This window comes from Plecotus auritus (assembly GCF_963455305.1).
Source record: "Plecotus auritus genome assembly, chromosome: 3".
Classification (NCBI taxonomy): Eukaryota; Metazoa; Chordata; class Mammalia; order Chiroptera; family Vespertilionidae; genus Plecotus; species Plecotus auritus.
The window spans coordinates 23,784,781-23,801,030 of NC_137772.1; the positions used below are offsets into that span (position 1 = coordinate 23,784,781).

Sequence of the window (16,250 nt, forward strand, 5' to 3'; positions counted from 1 at the left end):
TGAGGTAAGTGCTCATTTAATATTACTTATTATTGCAATTGTCAATTATTATAGCTAAGAATGTGTACAAAGTTGGATTGAATATGTAATAAGTGCAGAACCTTCTAAATATGTGGATTTTGAGATAAATCCCTGATCTTGTTTTTGCTATAATTCACCTCTTTCTTATAATATAAGAAAACTCATCCTTTTGCTTAACTAAGGATCCCAGATTTAACGGAGGTTTTACCGCACCTATTCTATAGGGGAAGCAGGTGTTAAATTCTGAGCCACCAAAGGTGCCACCACTTTATGTCTGCACTAGGAGGAATATCATAGTCCTAGGAATTTTAGTTTCTACCTTTCTTTGCCTTTTATTCTAGGATTTTATGACTGAGAAAATCTGTGAGAAAGGATTAATAACTGTTTAGAGGATAGGCCCTGTGGAATTTTGTGAATTTACACTTTGCCTCACTCTTAATGACAGCTACAGACTAACAAGGGGACTTGCAGATCTTTCTATTTTCTTTTAAAATGGTTGGTACAACAAATACATATGTATTAATAAGTGAATCTAAAAATCAAGTGAATAAAAAATATGATGAACAGAATAAACTGGTGAATTTTATAGAATCAGGGGAATAGAAAGGAGTGGACTGACAATTCTAGGGGGGAAAGGGGTGTGGGGGGTGTGGGAAGAGACTGGACAAAAATTGTACATCTATGGATGAGGACAGTGGGCAGGGGGTAAGGGCAGGGGGTGGGGTGGGTACCGGGTGGAGGGGAGCTATGGGGGGGAAAAAAGAGGAACAACTGTAATAATTTGAACAATAAATATTTAAAAAAAATAAAAAGGTTGGAAAATAGATATTTATTGAATGTCTCTATGTGCTAGGTTGGCACTGTGCTTGATGTGTTTGTAGATATAGAAATCATGTTTAAACTCCTAAGCAATCTAGTGGGTAAACAAGACAAATTCATATAAAATCGACCAGAGGCCAGATAAAGCAGCATTTCAAGTGCCGTATCGATGGTTCTAGCAGAAGGTCAAAGAGGAAGAGGTTAGGAGGGTTGCATGGATTGTTCCAGAAAGTTTCTTATGGGAGATGGGGTTTGGGAAGGTAGATGAGAGTGGGAATCTCAACTCCTTGAAGGATATTACATGGGCAAGGCACGGGGCAAACATAGGACCCTCCATGTACCAGTTGATTTGATGAGAAGTAAGAAGTAGAGTGCTGTGAGAAATAACATCTAAAATTCCTTAAGGATACATTATTTACTATTGATATTGTGTGTGTGTGTGAGTGTGTGTGTGTGAACATTATGTCTACGTTAATGCATAGTTGTTATGAAGTTCAATTGGAAAATTGTTTGGATAATGTAAAGACAATCTGTACTCCAACCATGTTTATACTTTTATTTATTCTTTGCTATATCTTTTGTGATGATAGAGGATTGGCAATTCATGGATAATAAAAACCACAGAAAATCCTTAAATGTAATTTTAGACATTCAGGTTCACTGACTTTTCCCACTATCCTTTAAGACAGCTATAAAAACAAAACAATTCAATTTATTGTTATTTTTCCCATTGTCTTTAATTTCCCTATTGTCTGTGACAAATAAGAAAATAGTCTAAAGCAGGTATCTACAAGGAAAATTGATCCACACAGCCTAGTCTATCCACAGACTGGGCCTATCAGCCTTATATCTGGCTGGATGATCCTTGAATGTGCTTTAAAAACCCATAAATAAGGTAGGAGATAGTGAAAGTAACCCATCCAGATAATCTTTATGATGATGCTTAATTTGCTTAAATCTCTTAATTTAAAAGCAAGATAGGTTCACATTTACTAGAGACAAGAAAAAACACTAATCACGCTGGCTGGTGTGGCTCAGTTGGTTGAGTGTCCTCCCATGTACGGTTCAATTACTGGGTAGGTTAGGACACATGCCTGGGATGTGAGCTTGATCCCCAGTAGGGGGCATATAGGAGGTAGCCAACTGATGTTTCTCTCTCTCCCTCTCCCTTCCTCTCTCTAAAATAAAACAAACAAACAAACAAAAAAACTTAAAAAGCACACAAACAAAAACACTAATCAGGGCCATACTGCTGATTAGACAGTGGTGTACCCTTAGATAAGTACCATTTGTGAGTGAATTTCTGTGCTACTTCATCAATGGAGTTGGTTAGCTTAGCTGATTTAAATACATTTTTAATGAGATCAGTGGCAGGTGCTGCCCCCACTTTGTACTATAGAATAGAGTGGCTTTTTAAATATATGTATAGAGGCCCTGTGCATAGATACATGCACCGGTGGGGTCTCTCATCCTGGCCTGCGCCCTCTTGCAACCTGTGACCCCTTGGGGGATGTCAGACTGCCGACACCGGAGGGGTGTAGGAGCCTGCACTGCTTAGCTCATTCCAGCCCCACTGCACCTGCTGCTGCCGCTGCTCAGTAAGCTCCCTGAGCAGTGCTCCCACTGTGGGAGTACACTGACCACCAGGGGGCAGCTCCTGCATTGAGCCTCTGGCCCTGGTGGTCAGCGCGTGTCAGCGACCGATCGACTGTTCCGTCAGTCACTTAGGCTTTTATATATAGAGATTTTTATTGATTTCAGAGAGGAAAGAGAATCATCCATTGGCTGCCTCCTGCATGCCCTTCTGGGGATCTAACCTGCAACCTAGGCATGTGCCCTGATAAGGAATCAAACCTTGACCTCCTGGTTCATAGGTCTATACTCAACTATTGAGCAACACCAGCCAGGCAAATAGTGTGGCTTTTTCTTTTGTTTTGCATTTTTATTTTTTAAAGGGTAAAGGTAACTCTAGCCAGCAAATTGGCAAACATAAGTATTGGGTAACAACAATGAGTGATAAAATGGCCTTGATAGCTTAATAGAGACAAATAGGCATTATTAGGGGGGGAATGTCAAATACATGATCTGTGCTATTTGTGATCCATTTTTTGGATGTCTTAATAGTATTACATTCACATACCAAAATCAACATAATATTATTTATAGTTTTGCTGACAATGGGCCTAATGCTTTTAGAGTTGTTATCTTCAGGCCACCAGTGGGTTTTCTGGTCAGTTCAGAAACGGCAATTTTCTATTCTTAGTACTTGAAGCTATACAGACAGCTCTAACTTCTACAACAGTTACAGCCCAACATTTCATTACATGCCTGGTGTCTCTCCTTTCCCACAGAATAAGCAACATTATAAATAACAGTTAGGTTCTTAGACTAGCACACAAAATTCTATTTAATAGATGATAGTTGAATATGTATTTGTTGAATAAATAAACACTAGGTCTGTTCACCTGAGTTCTGTGTCTTTAAATCAATGGGTTATATAATATGAGAGAAGATAAATATTTCCTCTTCCTTTTCAGGGTGATAAAATTAGATCTATGCCAAAAAAAATTTTTTATGTCTTTATTGAATTAGAGAGAGAGAGAGAGAGAGAGAGAGAGAGAGAGAAACATCCACGTGAGAGAGAAACATTGATCAGTTGCTTCCCAGATGCTCCCTGACCAGGGATAAACTGCAACCTGAGTATGTGCCCTGACCAGGAATGGAACCCGTGACCCTTTGGTGTACAGGATGATGCTCCAAGCAACTAAGTCACACTGGCCAGGGCAGACCTTGAAACATTTTATGATAAACAAAAATGCATCTCAACCATTCCTAGAGCCCCTTTGTTTGCTTCCAATTTCTTTATTCTGGTCATCCCACTTTGGGTGAGCTGAGGGGGTTCTGTCTATTTTATCTTTTCACAAGTATTTATTATTCTCTGCCTCTTCTTTATCAAAATTCACTTCTTTAGTAAAAAAGATTTTAATTGGATATTAAAAAGAAAAGAATAAGATACAACTAATTTAAGTCACGGTATGACTGACCAATAACACAATATCCACATCAAGTCATTCAGTATTTTTAATAGTGGGTGTTTATAAACTCAAGTAGATATTGACAGATATTTAACCAGTGAAACAAGGACAGGCAGACATTTCCAAGCAGGTTAGATCTGGGACAGGAAAGGATACCACTTCTAAGAGAAAGGTTTGTCTTCTTTGAGCATATCAGCCCTTCCCTCGCATTTCTCCCTCCGGGTCTGCTTAATTCAACTCCAATAGACTATATTGAAATCTGAACACACTTTCCCACGTAACTTCCCTTCCCACTGTGTCTTTGTGAAACTTATAGCTAAGGTCATATTCATAATATCAGTTTCTCTATGCTCTTCATATTCGTTCAGAAATACCGGAGACCATGAATGTTATTTTTCTCTCTTTTCTGATGTCCAAGCCAGTCATAGCTCTTTAAAGGTCAAGTGGCCCACAAACATCAGTCATGAGGATTGTCACCATATCAAGCATAAGCCCTAGATGACCATTCTATTTAGGGTTCTTTTCTCTCTTTTTTTTGCTTTTTATAAAATTATATTTTTATTGATTCCAGAGAGGAAGGGAGAGGGAAAGATAGAAACATTAATGATGAGAGAGACTCACTGATTGGCTGCCTCCTGCACACGGATTACCAGGGATCAAGGCTGTAACCCAGACATGTGCCATGATGGAGAATCAAACTGTGACCTCCTGGTACATAAACTGATGCTCAACCACTGAGCCACACCAGTTGGACAATTCTCCTTAACTCTTAGCCTTCAGTTTCCTCATCTGCAAAATATAAATAATATTAGAACCTAAGTAATTGAAATATTATGAGGGTTGAATGAAATAAAACAGATAAAGTTTTTATGTAGCACCTAACACAAATTGAGCAAGTGAAAAATGGTTCATGTTGATGTCATTCTGTGCCCGCATTCCCCTCTGCCAACATTTCATTGGCTCTTATATTTCCACTAGAGGCCCGGTGCATAAAATTCGTGCATGGAGCGGGTGTCCCTCAGCCCAGCCTGCATCCTGTCCAATCCAGGACCCCTCGGGGGATGTCTGACTGCCAGTTTAGGCCCACTAAACCTGTAGTCAGACATCCCTCTCACAATTTGGGACTGCTGGCTCCTAACTGCTCACCTGCCTGCCTGCCTGATCACCCCTAACTGCCTCTGCCTGCTGGCCTGATCGCCCCAAACTGCCCCTCCCCACCAGCCTGATTGCCCCCAACTCCCCCCCCACTTGCCTGGTCACCCCCAACTGCTCCCCCCCACTGGCCTGGTCACCCCTCACTGTCCCCCCTGCCGGCCTGGTTGCCCCACGCAGCCTGCTGTTCTGTTGTTGCATGAGGGTGTTCCGACCAGTTTGCATATTCCTCTATTATTAGTATAGATGCTTTGCAACCAATATTTTTTTTCACATTCAGAGGGAGAGGGTTTGAAGTTTAAATTATTCCAAAATTTCACTCTCTTCTACTCACCACTCATAGGCCATCAGCTAAATGGAGCATATCAATAGGTTTTTTTTTTGTGAAGATCCATAATGCAGTGCCTCATGCTGGTTCATTCACTTTGCCACCTCCAAGGCTGCCTAGAGCTTGCCATTTTCTCTCCAGAACATTTCTTTTCTATGACAATTCCAGCTTCTTCCTTGGCTATTTCCCAGTGCCTTCCAGCCCAACTGATCTTGTGGAAGATTTCAGTTTCTGAGAAAATTACAGTCCACTCAGAAGGACTGCCAGGATATCCTCTCTCAGGCCAGAAGCATGTTAGTACAAGAAGTGTCCTGACACTAAGGGCATGGAGAAATCCATCCAACTGGGAGAAGTGGTTTCTCTTCTGGGACACCCACTTCCAATGCTTTGTAATTTATGCCCAGGCAGGACTCCTGAGACATCTGCTCTTGTGACCTCTCACTTTTAGGTACTATGCCCCGCTCCACCACGAACACACACACACACACACACACACACACACACACACACACACACCACAGTTCTCTTAGGAAATGAAACAGGACCCTTCTTCCATTTTTACTCCCAGTTCTGCACACTTTATTGATCGCTGTGCCCCGGATGATCGCAGCAAGAGAAACCCCATCTTTTAGCTTCTGTGATGTCTGAACTCTTACTGAGGACCAGTTTCCAGGGTCTTTCCCTAGGGCAGAATATTGCTAAGAAATTGCTGCACAGGGTCCTTCCCTATTCATGAACATCTGTCTGAGCTTTCTACAGAAACTGATCTTATGAGATCTGAGCAGGCACTTTTTCTCTGTTCTTTTATATCAAGCTTTTAAAATGACTTTCCCTCTCAACAAACATACACTTTTCTGTTTGAGTAAAATATAGTCCATAACTGGGAAATCAAAAGCATGCCATTGGTATGAAGTTTAATAAGCATTTTATCAAATTTCACTACAAAGTTCAAAGAAAACAATTAGACAATATGTAGTCATAAACAGTTACAGGTATAGGTATGAGGGTAGGGATAGAGATAGACTTATACATATAAAAATGATATTTTTAAGCGCAACCAGCCTGAGTTCCAAAGACAGGTTAGGGCAGTGGTCGGCAAACTCATTAGTCAACAGAGCGGCAAATCGCGGCTCGCGAGCCGCAGTTTGCCGACCACTGGGTTAGGGTGACAGGGGTTGTAGAAGAATAAGCATTTCAAAAGAATGAGTAGGTATTTTCCTTTAAAACAGTGGTTCCCAGTGTGGGGCATATATCCCACAGGGGGGCAATTTGATATTTAAGGGGGGCAATTTGAGAATGAGTTATTAACAGTGAATATTTTGCATTTCTTATGGTTCTAGAGGCCTCATATACAGTATATACAGTAAATATGTATTGTGACATATTGATGCATTTCTGTACTTTAAATGTGTTTTGAAACTTTATTTGCTATTTTTTCATATCACTTCATATTATTTTTTTTGACAATTTCTTACTATTTCAACTGTCCTTTTGCTCTTTTATTTTTCTCTTTCATGGATGTCATGTTCTTTGGAAGCTTGTTTAGACCAAGTTTATGGCCTTTTAGACTTCCTCCAAGTGAATAGTTCACTTTTTGAATAATAAGAATTATAGGTTACAGGGGGGCATCAAGTGGGGCATTGCCAAAAACAGGTTGGGAACCATGGTTTTAGACTCCCCAAATACCTCTTTTCTAGTTCCTGTCTTGTTCCCATCAGGCAAAAATTGGATTTCTGAGAAGCAATGTGCCACAACTCAAGCAAAATACCATATATGTTGGAATAATTTATCAAGTATGTATTGAATAAGTTATATTTTAGATTTAAAAACAATATCTTATTATTATTACTTGAAAATAGAAGACAAAGAGAGATTCAGGCTTCATAAAAGTGTCTGAAGAATACCATAGAAAATTCAACATATCCCTCCATTACTCTCATCACCCTCACCCTGTCTGTTTGACCAGCTTAGAAGGCTGCAATAAAGGAGAGACAAAGGCCTTTTTAAAACCTCTTTATGACTGTGTGGACAGGTCTGAAGAAAAATGAAGTCAAATTCTCCTAGGACTTGCGGTTATGGAAATTTCCATTGATTTAGCTGGATAGTAAGATGAGGAAGCAGTCTTCATAACATGGGCATAAAAATCATAGTGTGACAACCGATCATTTACTGAGTGCGTATATTTATTTGCATTAAATACTATGTTTTTACATGTTATCCTTCTTATGTATAATCTCCTAAAAGGCAGGGGTGCGACCTTGTCGGTTTGGGGTCATATATAAAAGACCAACTCGACAAGACAAGGTGAAAAATCATCTGAAGCTTAGTCACTGCTTTTTAAGTAAAACTCTGTTCAAGGAATAAGGACATGACTTACATAGTTTCTAGGGAAAAAATGTGAATTATGCAATTGCCACAGATTTTTCATTCTCATTTTTTGCCCTCTGTTTGACACCCTATCATCACCCTTCTCAGGGACTCACAATTCCTATCTACTTACTGCCCCCGTCAACATCTATTTGAATCATCATTGGCAAAAACAGAAGTCTGCAATATTAGCCCTTTCACTCAGCTTTTCTTTTTATCAGGGAACCAGGAATGCAGCTAAGAATAGAGCCCTAACTGGGAGATTTCAGGCATCAACCAGAAGGGGAGGAATGATTTTAGGTGACATCCAGTCAAGACCTCCTGGGTACACCCCAAAGCCTAGTGCATGTTATGGCATGTTTATTTTTAGGTTACACAAGAGTGGTCAAGGAGGAGGCCACCCGGTCCTATGACTATAGCAGGGGCCTCAGAAGTGGGCTGTCAAGGTCAGATCTCAGTTCTTTGACATCCACACTATGTGATCACGAGCAATTCCTTTATTGTTCTGTGGCTCAGGTTTCTCATCTATAAAAAAAGAGGTACCAATCTCACAGGGCCAGCAAGAAGATTAAGTGTGAGACGCTTGGCCAAGTTCCTAGCAGAGAGTAAGCTCTCAATAAATGCCAGCCATTATCATGACACAGAAGACAGCATTGTCTACAAAGCAATCAAACCCATGATCTGGAGACTCACCTCAAAGTAGCTTTCTGCTAATATTTTATGAGCATTCTACATTTGTGGTGTTAAACCAACAGTGTGGGTAGGAGAGAGAGAGGACATAGAGATAAATGTAATTTTAGCTTAAACATGAGGGGTGGCAAGGCTGCAGCAGAACTCATCTTTAGTAATGTTAGAGGTAGATCCAGCTCCTGTCCCTGATGAAGCAGTATGGTGTTTTCCGGGTAGAAATGATTTCCTTTCATTAGCCCCCGAGAATATAAGAATTTCTAGCATGTGTTAGACCCATGCTTGGCTCATAAAGACCACACTGGCTTTGATAGTGAAAGTCAAGAACAGGACCACAATTGTCCTGAACTCAGCATCAAATATCAGGGATGTTTACTCAGTGTATTATTGGCTTTTATGCAATCATCTATAACTTTTCCTTCAAACTTGCCAAGAACAAGTTAGCTTTTGAGTCTGTAACAGTCCCCAAATAATTGGGAAAATCTTTTTTTGCAAAGACAGAAGTAGGAAAAGGCACCTTTAACAAACTCCTCTCCTCTTTACTCCAGAACTCCATTCCCTTTCCCTCCCTCCGTCCTATCCTGTTCTACAGCTGGCTGAAAAAGGCAAACACAAGGCAGGTAAAGCTTCAGGGGCACTGGGTAGCTTTACACCTTAGCAGCTGTCTTCAGCATATACACAGCTATCAGGACAATAAAACTTTGCTCAGTGCCTCTACCCCACAACCAATTAGGTCAGCTGTAAATATTGGAATTGCTTAGTAAACATGCTGGGAGATTGTGCTGACTTGTTAATATAAGTGAAAATGCAATTAGATTTATAACACTTTTTTTCCAAACCATAATTTACATCAACAACAACAACAGAAGAAAAAAATTCTCTTGCAACTTGCTGAAATATCATTATTAAAATGCACATGAAAAGTCAATTATGCCAGAGGGAGGCATTTAAGAGAAGTGTGCTTCCATACCCTGGGATTACACCGTGGGGATTCCATATTTCTTATGTATTTATTTTTCCCTGAGATCTTTGCTGCTGCCAAATGAAAAGGAACAGGTATTTTACTTATTTTACTCTGAAATATTGCTGCAGATAGTGCTAAAAAGTAAACTAAATAACCTGGCTCGCTGGAGACCGGCTCTGCTCTTCTCCAAGCCCAGGGAAAAGCCGAGTCCTCACCATTCTTCTTTATTTACAAGCCTGCCTCCCCTTAAGCAATGGCCATATTCCTTAAAACACACGGATATTAAATATTTTAACATTATTATTTTTTACACTCTAAACAAGTAGGTTATTATATGCAATTCTATGGAGAACCTTTATGTAAAGATGAGAAATAACCCCTTTTCATTTTTTTTTAAACATGGAGTTTCCTCTACTCCCAGGGATTAGAGGTCAGATGTCACAGGTGACACCACTTGCCCTGCCTAGGCCAGAGGACACTGGCATCTGTGTGCTGGGCTGGGCTTTCTCTGCTGCAGGGCCTTTGTGGCAGGTGAGGTTCCACCCCCCTTCCACAGGCTGGGACTCTAATCCCAGTTCCAACTGTAACTCAGAGAGTTTGCTGCCCCTCTGCTTTCTAGTTTCTTCATAACAAAATGTAGGGATTATTATATCACATCTGCATTTAAGGAACCAATGGGGAAAAGCTAGTTTAAAAAAAAACATAAAGAAATTTATAAGAGAAGCTATCATTTTCAGTCTCAAACTTCTCCTAAAATGTTCAGATAATGGAAGAAATTTTTAATACATATTTTTTAGAATTGCTAATGCATATATTGTGGATAAATTAGTCTTTGGAGGAAAATTCTTATGTTTCGATGTAAGAATTAATAAAGTAAATCACATACACCTGTGCATATCCTATATAATAAAAGCCTAATATGTTAAGTGCCCGACCATTCATTCAACCGTTTGACCATTCAACCAGTCGCTATGATATGCACTGGCCACCAGGGGGCAGACACTCTGACTGGTTGGTTAGCTTGCTACTGGGGTCTGGCAAATTGGGACAGGGCAAGACAGGCCAGACACACCCTGGTGCCAACCTTCCGTGGTCCCTCCCCGGCCTCTAAAATATTCTGCTAATTATTTTTTTTTCAATGTGCAGGAATCCCTGCCCCAGGCCTCTAGTATGTATACATATATATGTGTGTATATGATTCACTTTATACATTTATACTTTACACACCCTTTTACATACATGCATTAAAATATACATATTTATAGGAAGATCTACATGAGTTTGAAATGGAGAGTAGCAAACTTAGACTTTGACTCAAAGTAGTATCTTAATCCATTGGTATGGCTCAGTTATTGAGAGCAATGTGAATGGTCTTCCAACATAAAAATGTTCACAGTTTTTATTTATTTACTCATGTTGTCATTATGATTAATATTTTTATATTCACATTTTATTACAAGTAAAGAACACATTAATATTCCTCGCTCATAAAATAATATTGCATGGAAAACATTTTTGTACTGATTAGTTAGATTTGCTTCTGCTGAAATATTCTGTGAGATTTGACAGTCAGCCAAGTCTGGTACCTGGCTTTCGCTCTGTTGGGGGGTAAATCTGAATACTGTGGGACCTTTCTCAAGATCCCTGGTTTCAGCTTTTGCCCTCAGCGTAAGTATTCAGCTGTCAGAACCATGGGTAATGTGTTTTCCTTTTTTTTCCCTTGAATTCTGTTTCATTCCTTTGAGAACCCCTTTTTGTGGATCAGCCTCAGAAACCAGTTTTAAGAGACTTAGAGATGGCTTGGAGGAAAAAGACACCTGGGAAGGATTTGCAGGGCCAGTTCAAGTATCTGTTTGGCCTGTGAGCTCAGCCTTCCAGAAACAATTCTCAGTACCCACACACCACCCAAACTAATTGATTTCATCTGCATCCCTTAAGTTCACCCAGGAATAAGCTGTGAGGTGTGTGTGTGTGTGTGTGTGTGTGTGTGTGTGTGTGTGTGTGTGTGTGTGTAAATCAATGAACCCAGGCAACTTCTCTATATGGGTTCTGTTTTGTTTTTTTAACAGCTATTTTTAGGAGAAAAGGGTGAACATATTAAAGTGTAAAACGTATAGAAACCATACTGGGTGACTTTATATTCATCTGTTTTTCAAAGTCAAAGGGCTATGTCAGATGACTCTTAATCTTAAGGGATATTTGGGACTAAGAAGAACGCAGGAGAAATATGTTTTCATAATCCATATAAGCAGATTATCTCTAAAAAATCCTGATTAGATGCCTCCTTCCAGAGGGTCTTTCAAAGTCTACCTTTCCCACCTAGGATCTTTTTCATCCTTGAAGGGAGGATGAATAAAATAACTTCTGAATGAGCAATATTTTGTCATCTCTACCTGCAGATCTGTGGAGTGGCCTCAGGCTCTTTCTCCTTCTTGCTACCTCTTTACTTTCCTTTATTTTACTGTTTCATCCACTGAATCTTGTCATAGTGTTTCTCCAGGTGCATTTTCCCAAGCCAAGAACTAACAGAAGAGTAGAGAGGGTCTGACACAGCAGTTCCCGGGAGTATGGGTGCATGCATGTAGGCATGCATATAAAATGTTCAGGGAACAGAAGCTTTCTTCAGGTTGTATCCTGACCCATGATCTAGTACCAGCCCCTGGCTGGCTTTTCACACTGAGAATCACAGTGTACAAGGCTATATGTTAATGATGGGAGCACTGAGGTTGAAATGAAGCATTTCTCATGTTTTCTATGTTTTACCCCTAAAAATAACTTGAATCTCTCTACCCTTTCCATGTAATTCTCATCCCAATCCAAGTCACCATCTTCTCTTGCTAGACTACTATTGAAATGGCTTTTGACCTGGTCTTTCCACATCCCCTCTTGTCCCTTCTTACTTATTCCTATATTATACTTAGGATGATGTATCAAAAGTGAAAATTTGACAATATTGCCTCCCTTCAATAATCTTTCAGTGCCCCTAGGAATGAGATCAAAAGAGTTAACATTGCCCTTTATCACGTGACCCATGCCTCTCACAGAAGTCCTCTGAACTCAAATAATACTACTATCTTTGCTCACTTTCCCAAAATAAGCACCATACTTGTTTTTTTTTTTTTTTGGGGGGGGGGCTATGCATATACCTAGAATTGTCTTTATTCTCATCTTTGTCTAGTAAATGCTTACTGTGTTCCAAGGGTACTCCAAAACTCAACTCAAAATACCCTGGATTACCAAAATGCAAAGGTCTTTGTATTTCATTAACATCGAAAAACAGTCCAGCATCTCATAATAAGGAATGGATTCCTTTCAAACAAAAATACATCTCTCATGTGGTCTTTTTATAAAGCTGACTTATCAATGAAATGTAAACATTTTGATTAATGTCCAAAGACTATACTTTCAGGGATCATTTCTATAGTCCGTTACTAGAGAAGTTTCTCTGAACGTGTTGATTAATGTCCAATTACTTGCAAGTAGCAGAAATCCTTTTAAAATAAAGACAAGAAATTTTCAAGTAAGTAATCATGGAACACAAAATATATAAGGGAGAAGGTGATGTATGCCTCCTGGTGACACTGGAGCCAGGCAGTGGAAATCTGTGTGCCCTGAGGCGGCTACACACTGCCACTGGGTCATGGGAGCTGCCACATAGGCGGGATCCTCGGTACAAAGGCTTTCGGTAACTCTGTTCTGCAGAATTTGGCTACTCCTGTCCTAAAGCCACAGCCCAGCTCCACTTCTACAAACTAGGTGACTAGACTCCCGGTGTCTCAGTTTCCCATTTCAGGAGGAAAGTATCTGATTGCGTCATCTCAGTCAGATTCCCTGACTTGTCCAATCATATCCCGGAAGTAGAGACATCTGAAGCAAACTTGGCCATTACGTGGGGGCTAAGGCAGTTCTCAGGAAGTAAGGAGGTACAAATAATGGGCCTGGTAGAACACCTCAAAGGTTCTACTCCAATGAACACAAGAACCACAGTCTTAATACATGAATACATTTAAATGCTCTCACATCAATTACAGGACATATATATCATGCCCTCTACAGAGTACACAATGGTATAGTAAGCACTTGTGGTGCCTATTAAGTAGTAAATCTATCGTCAAAGAGCATGCATGTGATATGCAAAAAAAAATGAGGCATCAGTTCATTGAGAATGGATCGCATAAATCAATTCACTGTGTATTTACATCTAATATTTGGTGAGTGCCTTTGATGTGTATTGTGCTTTTACAAATTTATTAATTACAAAGTCACTTTGAGGGATGGGTCAGGTATTGTGCTAGAGATCAGAAAATTAGTGAACTTAAAAAGGAAGGCTTCCTGCAGGAGGCAGAACTTGAGCTGTGTTGAAATGCCAAATGCTTTAACAACTGGCCTACTGCGCTCTGCATGAATAACAAATAATTAGTACAAGGCAAAGCAAACCTGATGGGAAGAAAATGCAGGTTGGCTTTGCCTCACGTGAAATTTTCCTGGCAACTGGTAAGCCATCAGGCCTTTCCTCAAGTCCCTCTCTCAGGTCTTCTTGAAGGCCTGCCTAGAATGGGTACTGTAAAGATTAGTTTATGGCTTAGGTATTTGTAACATTTTAATAAGACTTGGAAGCTTAGATGTTATTCACTGCAGCTGCCAATCAAGTACCTGTGTGAAAGCAAGACACACATAACAATAAATGCTAAGCACTCCAGTGTGCAGCGATGCTGGCAGGATGCACTGCAGGCTTTATGAATGCGTGAGAGTGAATATACAGAAGCTTGGGAAAAGGTCATTGGTATTTTTGGAGCAATAAATCAAGGATGCAAAGATTTGCATTTTGGCTGTATAACATATAGGGCTGGATTAGAGGGAGAGAATACTTTGAAGTAATATTTCTCTGCTGACTTGTTTTATTAGCTTCCTTTAAACATGTTACATTATTGCTTATAGAATTTCATTTACTCGGATTGGCAGCTTGATAAATACGTCTATTGGCGATGATTTGGATTGCTCTGGGCATTAATATTATTAAAACCTGTCACAAGGAAATGTCTGAAAGATGACTTACTGTAAAGATTACAGCATGAAATAAATCATCCTGTGGTATTTGTTACCATTTATGGCCTCTTGGAGCTGAGTCAATCCCTTTTTATGTTGCATTATTTTTCAAGTTTTTATAGCCTTACATTATATATTGCTGTCAGGAATGAACAGATGGGGTGTCGAACATGAGCTTTCTGAATAATTCCCACCCTCCAGTTATTTGTATGAAGGACAAGTGCAAAACTGTGTGTTCTCAAGCAAAAAGGAGAGAGAAAGAGGTGGAGAAGCTGCTGTTGAGGAAAAGGGATCCCTTTTGTCAGATTGTTTAGGCCAATTCCACCAGCTGGTCGGAATCCCTGACTGGCATTCACCCTGTTTGGGTTTCAAGCAAGAGCTGAGGTGGCTGTATTTGGCTCCAGAAAGACAACAAATGCCGTTCTCAGAGTGCCTCTTGTTGAGACACTTCCACATTTGGAAGTGAATGTGTCATACTGTCTTCCTAAAAAACTGGGGCATTTGTAAAAAAAAAAAATACAACCACACAAAAACAGCAGAATAACAAGAAGAAAGACATATTGAAAAGAATTTGTATTCTTTGATTGAATGACAAATGTGTGCGCACCCTGTGGGGTCACACAAAGGATTCTGTGCAATCAGAATTGTGCAACAATCTGAATTGTTTAGAATCTACATAAAAGGGATAAAAGAAGTCCATGGAGTTTTTGAGGCCCATTATGGAAGAGGCAAGAACAGAGGTCTACAAGGCCTGTCCACATTGTAGACCTCTACAGGTGTGCCCTTGGGAGTCTTTAGCTATTCTCCCTCCTCTAATGGGACCAGGCAGCTGCTTAATTGTCCCACAAGCCCCTCTGTGGAGTCCTACGGCTCTGCCACCATTGGAAGCAAGCCCACTAAAAAACTAAAAAGCCAACCAACTTTTTAAGAGGATTGGGGGGGGAGTTTGTGTGAATTTTCCTCACTTACCTACCCCATTCACTACTATATCCATTCTGAGCATTCTATAAAGTACCAGCACATTGCAGATGAGCACATAATAGGCACAGAAACTCAGTGACTGGCGTTCGGTGCTTGCTGTCCCGGGACTTTTAGTGAGTTGCTTGATTTTTCATCATTGTGACATGTGGAGTAGAATATATTTTTTCAGCTTAACTCATACTATCGCTGTGAAATGGCAAATCATACAACACACACACACCCACCCACACACACACACACACGTCTTAAAGTTTACTGGTTGCTACATCTCTCAAAGGTAGGTATTTTAATCATTATGATACAACCAGTCTCCAGTCTTCTCTCCTATAAAGTCTTCATTTTCTTGAGTTTATCACTGTCTTTTACTCCTCTTACTCATCTCCTCATCCCTAGGTCCCCTAATGTCAAGCCCTCCCTCCACTGTCTCTTTAAGTTGTTAACTTACTAGGAGTGATTTATATATAAATCATCTGAGTTTTAGCAGCCCCTACCCAAGACCATTCTCTGATACTGTACTTCTGACTCTCTTGTCCACCATCTCTTCTTTGCCATCTTCCACTGGACTTTTTATATGAGCTTCTGTATGTTTATTTGTCTCATTTGCATGAAGATGTCATCTGGATACACCCACACAGATGTTGACATTCACCAGTCACACCTGAAAGAGCCACTGCTTCATTTTAGGCAAAGTTCACAGCTTTGCTGTCTTTCATTTGAGATCTCACTCTCTAGAAGCACAGGAAGTTTTCTGTCATTAACCCAGGGAGAGAATACTACAGGATACATTTCAGGGAGTTGAAGAGTTGATAAAGGCAGTCACTGTTACACAGAGTTGAATTTCTGTATCTCT

At 40.0% G+C, this 16,250-nt stretch overlaps 1 protein-coding gene across 1 annotated transcript in view; it reads left to right on the top strand.

Moving 5' to 3' along the window:
• Positions 1-16,250, top strand: part of KCNU1 (potassium calcium-activated channel subfamily U member 1) — a gene marked incomplete at both ends in the record, with an annotated part of 120,536 nt that overhangs the window by 55,163 nt on the left and 49,123 nt on the right.